The following is a 17,303-nucleotide window of genomic DNA, read 5'->3' as shown; positions in this document are numbered from 1 at the left end:
CATTAGGCACAGTAGAGGTAAATGCCTTCTCAAGAGTGGATAGTACAATTTCAAGTTCTTGCGTGCATTTTGGGTGATGATATGAAGCCCCAATTTGTGAGCAAGCCTAGTTTGAATTGATGGTGCTGTCAAAAATTGCTGCTTAAGAGAAACTGCAGAACCTATAGTGCCACCCTTCATTAAATACCTTTTGTACCTGCACCTCCAAAGTACAATGCTAATCAATCTGCTGTAATAAATGTTCAAAGTTTTGTCTCTGGATGCAAATAACATTCCTGTCATATCCACTGTCTGAAATGTTATTCATAGACGATACTTGGAAATTTGCTCACGATAGTTTTCCAGTTAAAGTATAGTGAATCATGTACATGACATTTAAAGATTTTCATGTAACTTGTGGTAATGTTGCCGGAGACTGATTTTCTGCATGTTATATTGTTTTATTTCTTTGTTGTTCTAAACCAGTTACGGGTGGACTGAATTTAATTTCTTATAATTCCATCACAATCCTGCAGTTTCCAAAAACAATGGTGTGGGACGATTGATTCTGTCTTTTACCTACGTACGCCAGTGGCTTTAGCAGTTGAGATTTGGGTGGTTAATGCATGATTAAACTAAACATCATTACTGATTTCTTTCATAAGTGATGTACATCATTGGTGCGAATTATCACTGTAACATGAAAATTATTAAGTTCTCAGTACCAAGACAGGTACATGCAAGTGTAATAACTAACAAAACTTTCCTGCATGCCAGTTGTAAAATGTGTTCTGTTTGTATTTTTGGTTTCTGGCTTTATAACCTTTTATTTTTTAGCATGAAAGTTGATTATCCCACTAACCATTTCGTTGCTGTGGGCATGTATACACATCCTGCTATACCGTTCCTGGGGTATTGTGAGCTTCAATACACGCCCCATTTGGATTTTCCTACAGTGCTGTGGACGTCTGAATGTGTCCTCAGTTGTCAACCCCTCGCTGCTGCGGACGAGTTACTTCCATATTGTGGTGAACATGAAAATTTTGAGTTCATCATAAAACACATGTTCCTGATTGCATGCTGACATTTTTTCAAAAAGTCTTGTTTCGATATCTTACATTATTTATGAGATAGTGATTTTTATGACCACGATTCATGATGGGTGGTGTAAATGGCACTGTCGTGTGTAACTGTTCTTCGAATATAAAACTTGTGTATGAGCTAAGATCAGCCATACACAAAGTTTGCACAATGCCTTTTTACCTAAGCAAAATGTTTAAAATTTTGTGCAGTGTTTTAATTAATTTGCAGGAAGTATAAGGTACAATGAAAGAAAATTCATGTCTTAATCGAGTGAGGATATCGGTCAGTAAGATATGCAAAAATCAATTTTTACATAATAGTTTTTGGAAATTTGAGTCATAAGTATTTAATATTGCCTGGAACACCATCGCTCAGCAGAGGCACCGACATTTGGCGAGCAGTACAGCCATAACGAAACTTCTCTCAGTACAGAATGCAAAGAACACATCTGTAGCAGCAAAAGGGTTGATGGAGGCTGAAGTAGTATCTTTGACAAAGGCAATGACTCTGTCAAAGAAAGCTTAATGGTATTAATGTGCAGCAATTTAGAGATACCACAGAAACATAAATTGAAGAAGGGGGTGGGATACTCCACACCTTTTATGTGATGATTTGTTGTGCAACAGCTTGTGTTAAATTTTCCATTTTAGGCACAATCTATCATTAACTTGGTTGTTGTAATATTGTGCACAATGTGGAATTGGGCACCCTACAGACGTGGAGGCATACCATCAGTCATTCAAGCCAAGAAAATGTCTTGGAAATTACAGATTTCCATACAGTCATTAATACTAACGTTTTTATGTTGAAAACCTGTATTAGCTCATAAAGACTTGGTCAACAGATTTACAGGAATTCATTGGAGCCTTCTCACTCTTAAATATCAGATGTATAGTTGTCATTATTTGTATGTACTTAAAAAGTCATGGTTGTTTATTCAACTTGGGAATGTAGTTTTATTTCATGATGTAGTTCATCACCTTCTGATTTACAGGTCTGCTGATGTTGCTGAATGTGGATGGCACTAGTGTCTATAACTGAAGTAGCACATGGTCCTTCACGCTGCTGTGTGCGTGTTACTGTTAATATTCAACTGTACAGTGTGTATGATTGTGACATTGTCAACTTAGGCAGGATAAAATTGTAGTTTTTCAGTTCAAAAATAGTAATGGTCTGTTTCAGTCTTCCTTCACAAAGTCTTAAAATTGCAAGATCGCTGTTTTCATATTATGACTCAAATTACTGATATCAGCATTATGTGTGTCTTCAAGAAAAAGTAGGGAGATTGAGGCTGAAACTGATCATGCTACAACACAGTGTGGTGAATATAGACAATGTACTGTGACATGACACACAACTGTCCATAACTTGACAGATCACTCCAGTACAAGATTTAGAACAGCTGAGCTTAAACCAACAGTATATACACAGTGAAAGCCAGGCTATAATTCTTTTACTATAGCATAGTTGTTCAGGTGCTGACAACAAATGGTAATAGGGCTTCTGTATCCATTCTTGCTGCTGGGTAGCAGCAGTTGTTTCAGAATTTGTGAACAGGGTCAAAATACTCATAATTTTATAGAACAGTCAGTGCAGATATTGCTAGAACTAAGTGGCAGTATTTTTTCCTTATTATAAGTATTTGTTCTAAAATGTTAGATGGATTGGTTGTTTTTGCGTTCTGGGTGAATCTTGTCATCATTGTGATGAAATATTATCTAAATACCTAGATTTAAGAAGTAGTCATATCCACAATTTCAGAGTGGTTTTGAATGCATATATAAAAGTTACTTATATAATATTATTAACAAATACAAGACTAGGGTGAGCAAGTTTCGGTAACTGACATGTTATACCTGCATCTGTATCCTGTTTGTGGAATACATCTTGGTTAGGCATATGTAAATGCTTGGTTGTGTTCCATATAATGTTGTGCTTGGTGCACCCCATTTAGCTGCTCCAGGGTTATGTGTCTGTAGACAAGGTTTCCTTTTCCTGTTTAATCTTTGCTTTGCCTCTTCCATACATAACCAAGCAAGGTGCCACAGTGCTTAGCACTATGTACTGAAACAAAATGGTTCAAATTTCTGTTTTGGCCATCAAAATTTAGTTTTTCTGTGATTTCCCTAAACTGTTTAAGGCAAACAGTCGGATGGCTCCTTTGAAAGGGCATAACCAAATTCCTTCTCCCAACTTTCCCCCATTACAAGCTTGTCCTCAATCTCTAATGACCCCCATTATCAAAAGGGCTCTTTATCTTCCGTTCACCTTTTTTAAATTTACTTACTTAATACCCAGGTTTAATAAAGCATCTGCTTCAATGACATTTTGATCAAAATATCATGTTCCATTGTGCATGTTCCATTGTGCAGTGTACCATGTGGCTTGTATTTAGGAGGAGTGGGTCAAAATTCCTATACAACCATCCAAATTCACATTGATTGTGCGTTGTTTCAACTGTAGTAGGCCATTTGTTTTGAAAAGAGGGAGAACTCTTGCCTTTCATTGTTTAGACTTGTCATACTCATGTAACTTTCATATATTTTTGGGTAAAGGCATTCTGACTGCAAAGAAAAGTTACTGACAGGCATCCCATATGCTGCCTTTGATGATTATGCCAAAGATGGCGAGTTTGTGGCTGAAAAAAATAATTACTGTAGATGGGTGCTGTAATTGTGTATGAAAGAAATAAAAATAAGTGTATATTTTGCCTTCTTGCTTGTATACTTTAACAATAATGGAAATTTCTAGATGGAGCAAAACATAAAATAAGGAAAAAACAGCCATTCACCTACAGTGGACTGATGGGTGATGTACAGAAACATATACTAGAAAACAGCTTTCACACTAGCTTTTGAGCAATAACACTTTATTTCCCCCTAGCACTAGTGCACAAATTTACACAGACATCCAGATATACACTCATGTGGTCACAGAAAGACTGCAACTGTGCAATTTGTGTACTTGGCTGGGAAGTTGGTTATTGCTCAAGAGCTGATGTGAATGGTGTCATCTGTTAAATGTTCCTGTGCTCCACCTATAAATTCACTGTGGGGGAGTGGTTGCCTTCCTCTTATCTTGCTTATTGCACCCTGTGTATTTTGTTGCTGGAAACATTCAAAATGCTCAAATGTCGCATCTTAACTGACATTACTGGTAACACACAGATTTTTCTCTCATATTATTAATGAAATACTTTTCTTGATATTACTTTAAAATTTGTCAATATTACGTAAGCTGTTATGAAACACTGTGTAAATGTGTTATCAGTCCATATTTTTATCTAATTCGTTTCAAATGCTTTTAGAATGATTGCAGTTCACTTCCACACTGAGCAGTACATAGGGCATAGTGTAGCATGTTACAGAGTGTGTTATTTTCTAAGTAATCAAATGTTTGTGAATGAATGTGAGGAGCAAAGGAAAAGCTGTTGTTCTTTGAACCAGCTGTAAATGGGACTGTGTTAATGTGGCGGTGTGATACACAAATTGAAGTATGCATTGATGGTGAAAATAGAAGAGACAGTGAATAGTGGATGTCAGTCCCATCCAAGATCTCTTGTTGCCTCAGTCAGGCAGCTGTGTCAGGAGAGAACAGTTGGTGTTTCCGAAAGACTTTGTCAAAAAGTCTAGCAATTTTCAGTCTTCCCTGCATGCCTGTCTGCTGTCCACCACTCCTTGAATTGTAAGTTGATTATGGTTTAAACATTTATAAGCTTAGCTTTAATTTTTTACTGTCAATTTGTAACAAAGCTCAAAAAATAATATGTAGTCTCCAGATGCCATAAAAACCTAGTAATTTGGGAGGGGGGGTGGGCATTACATTTTACACAATGGATGGCCCTTTCATTTTAACCCAGTGATTAGTTGGCAACAGTTTAGTCTCAGTATTTGGTATTTGACTGAGCACTGTGTAGAGAGACGGGTGGGCGTGGCGTGGTGTGCATGTGTGCACACGTGTATTTGTGTGCATGTTTTTCCTATAGCTAGAAAAATGAAATGCATTTCGAAAACTAGCCAAGTTCTGTACATTTTGTTTGAGTGCTTATCGGCGATGCAGTGCTTCTGCCTTTTGGTGAGTTCTCTCTCCTTTATTCCTAAATAATTTGTAATTTTCAACCAGAACTTTCCATAAATTACATCACGTAAATGTTATGAAGACGCTATGGGAATCCCTGGAGGGAAGGCGACATTCTTTTCTGGAAACACTGTTGAGAAATTCAGAGAACTGTCATTTGAAGCTGACGCTGAATGATTCTATTGCCACCAACATACGTTGTGCATAAAGACCATGAAGGCAAGAATCGAGAAACAGGGTTCATATGGAGGCATATAGACTATCGTTTTTCCCTCTATTTGCGAGTGGGACAGGAAAGGTAATGACTATTAGTAGTACTGCATACCGCTGCCACACACTGTACGGTGGCTTGCGGAGTATTTGTTTAGATGTACATACATTTCTTATTGAAAAAGGGTATTTTAGATATTAATTTCTATTTTCAAGTTAGTTGTGGATAGTTATGTACTTTTGTCCTCCGTGACTTGGGTGGCAGTAAGCCAAATAAAATATTCTGTGTTCAAGCAGCAGATTTGGTTTTCTAACATCTATCCTTGCTATTGTCCTCTCAAGCAAAGCTGCTGTAATAGTTCTGCTCATAACAGAGGTGGATATAAGTGTCAAAAACTTCTATATTTTGCTCGAAATGGTGTGGCTTGATATATGAGAAAATTTTGTTCCCATAGTTTTCTGAGAACCTGTGAATCAGCGTTCTCTCTTATTTGATGCCTTAAATTCATATTTTTTATTTGTTTATGTTTTTCCCATGCTGAAATGTCCAGAACTGTTGATCTTTAATGGTTGGTAGGGTCTTCTTTTGCAGAAATGGAATGTAAATTTGTGTGCTTCGGAACAGCACTAGGAACATCTTCTTATGAGTTAGTATATTTTGTAGTCTCTCCTTAAGCAGTATGTAAACATTCCAATATTATATGCATATTTGTTATGCACTATTAATTTCAATATCAGGATTTTATTGTTATGTTTTATGTGTAAGTACATTTATTTTCACTACTTCCATTATCAAGCTATCCTAAAGGATTACAAAATTGTTTATCCTATAAACCTGTCTTCTGCCGAGTTGGAGATGTTACCCTACATCTGACTTGATGTAGAAGCATTTTCTAAGTTTTACTAGATATTTTGAGCAAAGTGACATTTCTGGTAGCGACTTTTTTTTTTCTGTACACCGAGTATGATTCACAGATACCTCTTTCAAAATTAAAAGGTGATCAAATTTTCCACATTATTTTGTCTTTGTCTTTGTATGCTGAGAATTTCCTTTCATAGTGTTAAGCAGACTGTCTTCAACCTGTGTTTTTTATTATTAGTTTTATTAAAATTATTAGGATGAAGGGCAGATAGTTTTATGTATTTTTTGGCTTACGCATGATGTAGAAAGTCCATTGGAATGAAGTTATTATGAGCACCAAGGTGACTACACAGATGACTCTTAAAGTCTGTATGCAGTTATTTCAATGCCAATCTTCTGTTTTCTAGGAAGGAAGATTAAACAGTATAAATTTACTTCTTCCTAATAGTGGGTATTACATCAAGCAATTTATTGAAAGTAGGTGACTTTTCCATTTTTATGTAACGATTTGGTTACTGGTGCCATATTATTTTAATATAAATTTAACTAATTTTTTTATGATAACCAGATGGTAATTTTAATGCTTATGGACAGTGACTTACATTGCTAATTTTCTTACTGTTCATTGAAGGGAGTAATATGAATTTTGTTATAAATGAAGCCAGTATATTGTTAGCACCTGTAAAGATGAGATGTGTGTGCTTTACTGTTAAGTAAAGGCCTAATATTTAGAGGGCTGTGTGTGTGTGTGTGTGTGTGTGTGTGTGTGTGTGTGTGTGTGTGTGTAAAATTTCAATTGGACAATCCTCTCAGTAAAGTGAGAATGCTAGTTTGTGTGATTCAGTTTCTCTGCTGCTGATGATGATGTATGTGAGATTTTTCTATTTGACTCCATGTCACAGTTCTAGTCATCAGATTATTGTAAAGTTGCATCACAGACTTACACACAAATGAGACACACTATGGAACATTCAGAACTTTTCTAAAATGTTGTTTGACAAGTTGACCAGTTTGACATAAACTGAGACATGAGAATTTATGCATGCCTAAAGTGAATCTGATTTAATGATTGTTGCCAGAATATAATTCAAGCCATTGATAATTGTCAAGTTACAGGGTTGGCACACAGGTTTTAGTGCTTTGAGCATCACCAGAACGAACCTCCAGATGTCCCCAGTAATGATTCGCAGACGTGAAAATATAATGCTTCGTCTGAGCAATTGAATATGTTTAAATAACAGGTATCCAATTATTTCTTGAAAATAATTCTGTACAATAAATATTAATCTTTAAAAGGTACTGTTGCTCATCACATAGAGGAGGCATTTAGCTGTTCACATGCAAAATGAAAAATAATTGTAGAAATATTTCAGCTTTTGGACAAAGCCCTTCTTTAGACAGAGAAGTGTCACAACAGCAATAGTTCGCACACACTTGGCACAGTCTCCGTCTGAAAGCTAAAATATTACTAGCATTCTTTTCCTGTGTGCATGTCTGTGGTCCAAAGCCTCCTCTGTGCATTTCATTTTGTTGTTATTCTCTCCTGGACTAAATATTATTTGTTTCATTAAAATTTACTGTCATTTCTGTTTGTGGGTTTGTGAACCTGCTTTTGGTAAGTAATAATGTTTTCAGTAAATTATTTTTTTGTGATTTTACAGGTCAGCATCAGATTGGAGCTTTATGCAACAAGTAGCATACAACTATTAACAAAGTGTTGTGGCATTAAAACGAAAGTGCCTTGTAAATGAGAGCAGATGGTACTGCATTGGGGAAATGATGAAAGTGCAGAATTACTCCAAAATATGCAGCTACTAATTGTTTCTGATATCACTTCTGTAACAGCAACATGAGGAAATGAATTGCGGCCCTGGATTCGAGCTGTAATTATTAGTAGAAGAAACAAACATCATTAAAAATTATTTGTTTCTGCCAAATTGTGTGGTTTATTAGCTGTAAAAGTTATATTGTGACTGGATACCAGCCACCACCTGCAGTGTTCATTCAGTTCCTTATTCAAACCACAAAGTGCCTGTGGTAATGTAATTGTAATACAAGCACTACTGTTAACAAAGTATGAGCATCATGCAAGAAAAAGGCTTCTTTCTTAATTGAATAATGAGCAAGCTTTATCTTACCTGTACTATTACAGATCATGTGCATACAATGAAACACTTCCATTGCCAAAAACTTATCCCACAAATACCGTGTGCTTAGGTGATTATCTTTGTTTGCCCTTAATGTTTTTGTACCCCAGCCCTTGCTCTTGTACACCCGCTCAAAGCTATTTCCAAGGATCAAAGCGTTCTTTTGTACTTGAGTATTACTCTGCTCCAGCCTCCTATTGTCAAATTTTGTATCCTACTGAGGTTCTTCAGGCAAGTGTATTCCTTAGTGAAAATAAAATTAGTTCAGTTACATTGACAGTAATGTAAAACTAGCCAAGGGAAGCGTTTGTCACTCCATTCCATAATGCATGTGCGTTATATAGAACCCCAGCAGACAGTGCACTGCATATATAATTAATATATAACCTACATGCTTTTCTTCATTTAAACATTTCATAGGTCCTGGTGGTAATAGGAAAGAAGTCAAATCCGAAAAATATTAGAAAGTTGTCAGTTGTGTTCAGTAATAAGACTGATTTTTCTAAGCTGTAGCTTGGTAAATTAAAATGTCCTTTTTTGTTTATAGTTGAGAATTGCTGTAGCAAGGTTTAGGCAACAATCAGTGTGTTAAATTAATTCTGTTGCCACGAAGCAGTGTTCCAGTTGTATTTTGAAGCTGTTAGTTATTTCACCTTCCAAAATAATCTGGTCATGGAAATATGAAGTGTTACCACAGATAGAAGAAGTTCGCGTTTATTAACAAATTGTACCTACGATAATACCTCTGAAATCTGTCCTGTATGATATAGTTAACAGACATTTTCCACTGGTGGGGTGCAGATCCGTCCATTACATGGTCACATAAGGTGACATAAAAATAATGTTGTAGCAAATGACATGTTGCACATAAGAACAAACAGAATGTGTAGAATTATTGGAGAACAAATGCAGGAAGCGTAACTGTGAACAAAAATGAAGTCTAAATTTGTATGGAATATGCTGGCTATCTCTTGCTTTGTGTAAAAATAACTGGAACCGTAAGAACAGCAGCAGTTACTTACTGCTGTGTATCAGAAGAACAGAAAATCATTACTTGAACAACAATAATAAAAAATTACTCAGCACGTAAATATTGTAGACTTTTGGAATCATCCTCATTGTAACTAGAAACTGTAGACTGAAGAATTTTATGTGTAAAGTATAATTACAGTTCCATTAAACTATTATGAATGGCAATTTTCACTGCTTCTTGCATTTTGTTTTGAAATCATTTAAGCTAAGTTAGCATTTGTGATCAGTTAAACTCATTCTTCAAACCACACAAACTGTATTACAGAACTGTAACAAATTTGAAATAAATAGAAAATACATACTGGAAATTTTCTCATAAGAAGTTTTCAAGCTCTGAGAAACCTTGTTGTAATCATTGTGATGTGGGGCTCCTAAGCCTTGTGCCATCCCATTAAAAACTGCACATACTCAGCCAAACACTGTGAAGATTGATTCACTGTTCCTCAGAGGCAAATCCAGGGGGAGACCTTAGCTTTCGGACGTAAGTCTTGAAAATTTTTTCATTATTGTAGTTTTTATTTGTTCACTACAGAGAATTTAGAAAAGGTACAATAATACAAAAGTTCTATATGCTCAGTTCCCACTATCACAGACCAAAACCCTGGATTCGACTCTGCTGTTTCTGATGCAGTAGTCCATAAAAACAATGTCACTGTTAAATCGAGAAAAGAGTATAATTCCATACATGAATAAAAATTGATAGCTAATAATGTGATCACAGAATTAATGCTTGATGAAGTGCTCAAAAGTACAAAGAAATGGAAGGCACTGGGAAATTTTGTTTTAACAGAAAATATTATGGCTGGGGCAGAAGTTGCACAAAATGAACCTATGAAAAGTTTTCTGGAGAGAAAAAAAAGCAGTTGTCCAAAGCTGGAATAGTGCTGTACGTTGCTCGTTCACAAGAAAGAGCACGAAGAAAACTTGACTCTTGCGTAATGTAAAACATATTCACTAAAATTATCTTCCACATTTGGACTTAAAATCAGTAGTAGTTTGCTTTAGAAATGTAAATAACACAATGGATCATTTACAAGTCATGAACTAAACTAGAGAATAAAGCTAGAATTCCATCTGTGCCTGATTAATAGATGTTGAGAAATTTTGTCTGTGTTTCAACAAAATCTGTGTGGGGGGGGGGGGGGGGGGTGGGGAGAGAGAGAAAGAGCTCAATGTTTAACATTATACTACTACGGGAGAAAATCAAAATTGAAAGAGGATCAGGAAAGGACATTCAGTATCGCTATAGCTGTCCTCAGCACTCTTCAAATTGTAAATGAGGGCGATGAAGAAGAAACACTTACTAATGGAATTTAATAGAATTGTTTTTGTTGTGCTCCTAACCTATTAATATGTGCATCTAATACAGTTGTTAAAACCAAGCTTCTGTTATGGTTTACAAGGGGGCTGCGGCTGTAATATGGTGAAATCAGAATTTCCATAAGGAATGGAGAAAGGCATGTTGAAAAGAAACTGGAAAAGATGCAACTGTGTAATAAAAACGAAATGGAGGTGGGCATACAGGTAAAGACCATGATGGAAACGACTGGAGGAGGCTATTTTTCAGAGTTGAGTGACAAATCATTTGATGAAATGAAAAAGTGAAACGAATTAGGTGTAATGCTGAAGGGACTAAACACACAAGTTTTAATGCGGTTTTGTGTGAGTGCAGCAGTATTGAAAATTTATTGGCAGTGTGTTATTTAAAGTTTTTGTGTACAGCAGTAGATGCAGTCGAAACTCGTCAGCTCTCACTATTGATGATACACCCGATGTAATTTTAATACGTGTAATTGGGTGAATCTGCAGTCAATAATCACAAGTAGGTGATGCATCAATCACTAAAAACTCCAATAGAATGCTCAGTTCTACTTCTGTGAAACTGCACTACTAGACAAAAAAATTGAAGCACCCAGAAGGAGAAGAGAAAATGAAATGAAACTTAACAAGTTGCAAAGGTTAGTTCAGTGAGTACAAAATTAAGTAAAATTGACAAAGAACTTGCCAGTATTAACCCACTTATCAGTACAACGTTGCACTCCTGTGCCCTGGATGCATTTGAGTTAGAAAGAGGTCTTAGGCACTGGTATGGAGATAACTCTCAGGTAGTCCCATGCATGTTCTATTGGGGGCAGATCTGGGGCTCTAGCTGGCTACAAAGATTACCTTAGCATCGTGCAGACAGTTCTGAGACACACGTATGACTGCTTGAGCATTGTCCTGTTCAAAAGTGGTGCCACAATGTTGTCCCACAAGATGTAGCAAATGAGGATGCAGGATATCCGTGATACACTGTTGTACCATCAGAGTTCATGAATCGCTAACAGCACTGAGCCTATAGAGATCATCGGAAGAGTGAGCCCTCTCCCCAGGTTGCCACCATGTTTGCTTTCGGTCTTATGGTGCACTGCAGAACTGCAGTTCATTGCTGAATATGATGACTGTTCATCAGCAGTCCGTGCATCCTGGTCAAGGCATCTCCCCAATTGCAGCTGTTTCTATTGTAGTAACAGCCTGCACATGGGACTGTGCTCTTCTAGTCCACTGGTTGTAAAACTGTTGGCCACATGCATCTTGAATCAAACATTTGTGAGATTTGCTGTTGTCCACCTTGTTTAATAATAGTACACATTGAGCAACTATGTGCAGAATTCGAGAACATCAACTTACATTGAGAGCTTCTGAAGAATGTAATTTTTGTGTTCAGCAACAAAGAAACACACTTGCAGACACAATATTATTTCAAGAAGTATTTAATTTTAATTGAAGCTTCTGAGTTAGAACTAATGTATATCCAAAACTGATAAAGAATAAAAACTTACCATTTGCTGCTGTTGGCTTTACCTGACTCCTTTGTCAACTCAGAACTACATATTTGAGGAAGTATAATAGGCATGCAAAAAGTTGACATCACCTCGGATGAGAAGCTGGATGCAGTGAACATACATTTGTAGTTTCTGGGTGAGGGGAAATATTTTCTTGTTTGTCTTTCGGTGCTGAGAACTCATGGTCTTGTGCACCTTATACTGACCAGCTGCTATGGTATAAATTTCAAACAGAAGTAACATGGATTTGTGAATGCACATTACAGAGATGTCATCTTCAAATGTGCTACATATTTGTTGCAAAGAATACAAAATTAAATAAAGGCTGTTGTAATATAACACAATGCATACTATAAAAATAACCTTTAATAAACATTTGTGATTGTAGCCTACATTGCTCAATGCATGTAAATGTAAGTACAATTAACAATGGCACAATTTCTGAGTTGATCAGGGCGGCAACAATATGAAACTGATAAGTCAATGTGAAGTGTTCTGAATGATGCTGACTTAACAGTTTGTATGTGGGAACCAGCAGCTAACTTTTTGCATTATTACTACAGCTAGTCAATTGCGGTCTTATAACATTCTAATTTATGTAGGTTATCAGTGGATATAACATCACTCACATGCAGTCTGAGGATCCTCACCACATCGATATTGGCTCTTGGAGAAGAGTTTGACGACCAGAGTTTAGTCCGTGTGTCACTAGTCTCCAACCAATAGTGTGGCATGACACTGAAAGTTGCAGGAAGTCCATTGGATAGTAAGTGCAGATGTGATAGGGTTACAAAGTGATCGGTGCATTACACCTATTGCCACATTTAGTGGTTGGACATTGTCAACCAGAACCTTTATGACTATGCCAGACCTCACTTTCCCTTGTAATAATATAACATTGAACCACTGTCACATCTGAATGCCCCACATATCTGGATATTGCATGATAACCAGCCAGTCAAATGGAGACCCTCAGTGAGTGCATATGCACCTTGTTACCTTTTCAAATTCTGCACACAGCGATCACCCAACATATGATACTTTTCACAATTGTTATAATACTCTACATGACCTGGTAACAAGATTAAACACTAACAACCACTGTACTTACATTGGTGTTCCACTTAACGTAAATCATTTACATACCGGCTGACGATGTGTTAAAGTACAGAGTTACAGTGACATCTACCCATGTGTTCCAGGGTTGATACTTACAGAACATTGTGTAAAGGGACAAGCAAGTAATTTTTTCCAGATTACAAAGCACTGAACATTGTCGGCTTTGTATAGATGAAGTTCTCAAAAACTTGTATAGTCAACAAAGTTATGGAAAGAGAAAAGGGCATAGATGAAAAGGGAGATATGAATTCGTGAAAAAAATTGAAATTTTGCTCCAAGACCTAAGTTGAAAAAAGACACCTAGACAGACAATTTCCTCGGAATTACTGAGATCCTTAGCAGAGTCAGCCATGACAAATTATGTAACAAGTGAAGTAATCTGATACTTTAGGAGGAATGGAATAATTCCGAAAGTAACTAGTGTAAATACTATTGAACCATCAATAAATCATGCTTGCAGAATACTAATGCAAATTATTTACAGAATAATGGAGAGAGTGATAGAAGCTGGCCTAAAAGAATACCTGTTAGTGTTCCAAGAGAAATTCAGACAATGAAGCACTGACCATATGTCTCATACCAGAAGACAAACTGAAGAGTGGGAAGCCTTCATTTATAGCATTTGTAGAGCTGAAGTAAGTAGTTATAAGGACAGAGAGCAGGAAATTATCTACAACTTGTACAGAAGTCAGATTGCAGTTCGAAGAGTTGACGGACATGAAAGGCAAGCTGTGCCGTAGTTGAGAAGCAAGTGAGATGAGGTTGTGGAATATCCCCAATTTCATTCAATATGTACACTGAGCAGCCTGTAAACAAAAGCAAGGGGATATTTCGAAACGGGGCTAAAATTCAGGGAGAAGAATTTAAAGTTCCGAAGTTTGCTGATGTTGTAATTCTGTTGGAGATAGCAAAGGGCAGTCTTCATGAGAGATAGTGAGCTACACGTCAACAAAAGTAAAACCATTGTAATGGGATGTAGTCAGGCTGTGGTGTAGGAATTAATTTAGTTCTAAGACACTAAAAGTAGCTGATGAGTTTTGCTATTTGGGTAGTAGAATAACTGATGGTGGCAGAAATACAGAGTATATAAAATGCAGACAGGCCATAGCAAGAATAGCATTTCTAAAAAAAGAGAAATATTTTTGTATTAAGTTTAAGTGTTAGGATGATTTTTTCCTTAAGGTCTTCATGTGGATTGTAGCCTTGTATGAAAGTGAAACATAGACAGTAAGCATATAACACAGCAAAGTTGAGTTACTCGACCTAATATTATTCTGCTCCTCTCAGATAACTAATGTTTTTTTTTTATTTTCCAACTGTGTTAAGCTGAACAGTCATTGTACATGTGGGACCTGCCAAAATACTATTTGTGCAATATTTTTCAGAACTTCATTATTCAGTATGTAGTTTTCAAGATGCTGATGCTCGTGGCATGTTTAGTTACGTTTGAAACATTGCTGCTTAAGAGAAATTTGTAACTGAAATAGTTAAACAGTGTGAAATGGTAATATTAGTGTAAGTTGTATATGGTAAGTTAGAGAGACTTGACATAGCCAGTTGAACAGCCCTATGTTATAGTGTCCAGTAACTAGTTTGATTTTTCCAAAAGATAATTAATTTGAATAATATTCATAATTAAAAGTTCGGCCACACTGAAAAGCACGTTCCTCATGTTAGTCCTTCACCTCCTGTAATTCTCACGTTTGATGTTATACTTTTGTTGCTGTAATTTTTCTGCATTGTATAATGGCTGTGGTTAACTGATAAAGCCACTAAACTAGGATTTGATAAAACAGCAAAATTCTGTAAGATAGCAATTTTACATGAAAGTAGAGAATCCACTGTGGAGGCATACAATCTATTAATCATGTAGCACCTTGAACTTTTAACACTTCCTTAATAAACTGCCATGTTGTTAAACCATATTATTGTTAGAACTGAAAGGCTCACAACATGATTGAATGTTCACCTTGCAGTTTTATAATGTAATAAATAAATACCAAAATCACAAAATATCTACATGCCAGTCTTTATATTCATCTTACCCCACCCTAAAACCTTTAGTCCAGGCTTGGCAGTCAGCCTGGTAATGTCATGTAGTATGTTGTTAATTCCTTTGTGCGGGTTTGCACCTATTTAACACGCTGCTAACATCTCCATCAGTATATGTCAGTGCCAGTAAAAGTTCGTGGTTAGAATACACTTGAGTAACATTTCCAACTCATTAACTGGTATTATGTATAAAAGTCTGTGAAATGTAGACATTGCATAACATAAGCATTGTGAATAATTGAATACATATGTGCAAGAATTTCGTATTGTATTGTATACTTTTGATGACAATTTATTTAAGAAAATCACTACACAAAAAAATCTTGTTCTTGAACTGCTATAAATGAATTTTGGTACAGTTTTTGTTATGAACTCAGAGCTAACTGCTGAATTATGGAACTGCTGTATGAAATCAGTGAGTAAGATACCTGCTTGTTTGCTTTAAGAATGAACCAAGAACTTACAATAGTGTAAAGAATGAGTCATTGTTCAGTTCGATCTTGATCAAACGAAATATTCCACTAAGTAAACTTAAAAACCCTCTGTGTTATATCAGGTGTTTATTAACAGTCATGCAAATAGTTTTCTGAAAGCATCTACAATTTCAAGAACAGATAGAATGAATATGTTCTATGGATATCTGGAGGATGTGGCTAGGCTGATTATATTAATGAATGTGACCCAGTTACCTGAAACTGTTTTGTAGTTGGGTTTAAATGAGAGTTTCAAATGACAGTGTTATGAGTACATCTCATTGTATGAAGCGACTGGCAACCTCTGAAAAATGGAGACAAAAATAATTCCATTTTCTGGGGTGGGAAAAATTTGTAGGGACCAAACATCAACTAGGTTTGCTACATATTTGACTTCGATGAAAATAGTATTCATGAAGGATGTTTCATAGCAGGAACAACATGTGAGGATATCAGCACGTATACGTAAAAGTGTTTAATCAAAGATGGACCACACTGTCAACACCAGTGATAGCCATAGGCGCAACAAGGTTAAGAATTTCTGGAAGACAAAACTCTCCTCAAATGTTCAGACACTGAGGCACTGTTGTATTCAACAAAACAAGAGTAAACTTAAAAGACAGATTCAAACCATCACAAACTGCTTCACTGATTCTGCAAGCGTCCTCGATGCAACTGCCCCTTTATGTAAAAAAGAAAAGAAAAAGTACTGCATGTACATTTTGGCTGTCCCTATGATGCCTTAGTACCTAACTGAGGGTGTGTAACATGAGACCATAATGTGGGCAATGCACATCCATGTGCATTATCCACAATCGGCCAATGTACAAGTTATGGCTGTCTGCAGACTTAAAATATCGTTTTGCTACTGCAGGTGAAAGTGTTGCTGGAAAGCTTGAACAAGTGTGGGTGGATATTGTATGCAGTGGGTCACATGAAACAACAGAATTATAATTCAGGGATGCCGTTACAGAAATGCAATTGCATCACTGATCCTTCTGGAACATATTTACTAACAACTGATTTTAAACAGCAACATTCAAGGATCATATCTGTAATACTTATTATTAATAAATAAGAATCAGTGTCAAGACATGATCACAACGTGATTTGACAGTAATATTTCTTCAGCTTGTCTCAACAAAAAAAAGCTACATCCTGAATGCGCACTTGATTGGAACTCTACTGGTGAGCTTAAGAGAAGCCAGTGTCTGCTCATTAAAGTTTGAAATTCTTGGCTTTTTTCAAGTATTTGTTCCCAAATTTTACTGAGCTATCACAATTTTTTTTTTATTTCTTACTCAGTATCTCTTAAACTGAGCTTTTCCTTTGTTACTTTGAGTTTATCATCATTGTTCTCTTGTACATTTGAACAATTTGGTCAGCTGTAGTGATGTGGATTATATTGGGTACTCCTGCTAGGCCTTAAAAGCCTGTTTCCTTT

General features: G+C 36.3%; 1 long non-coding RNA gene across 1 annotated transcript; it reads left to right on the top strand.

Moving 5' to 3' along the window:
- Window positions 1-2,896: 2,896 nt before the first annotated feature.
- LOC124780372 lies at window positions 2,897-8,148 on the top strand. Its single transcript, XR_007015940.1, has 3 exons — window positions 2,897-4,746; window positions 7,322-7,452; window positions 7,873-8,148. It is a non-coding gene; the product is annotated as an uncharacterized LOC124780372 (long non-coding RNA).
- The last annotated feature ends 9,155 nt before the right edge of the window (window positions 8,149-17,303 follow it).

Source organism: Schistocerca piceifrons, chromosome 1 (genome assembly GCF_021461385.2).
Source record: "Schistocerca piceifrons isolate TAMUIC-IGC-003096 chromosome 1, iqSchPice1.1, whole genome shotgun sequence".
Taxonomy (NCBI): domain Eukaryota; kingdom Metazoa; phylum Arthropoda; class Insecta; order Orthoptera; family Acrididae; genus Schistocerca; species Schistocerca piceifrons.
The sequence above is the reverse complement of the archived record's forward strand: the minus strand, read 5'-3'. Positions and strand labels throughout refer to the sequence as shown.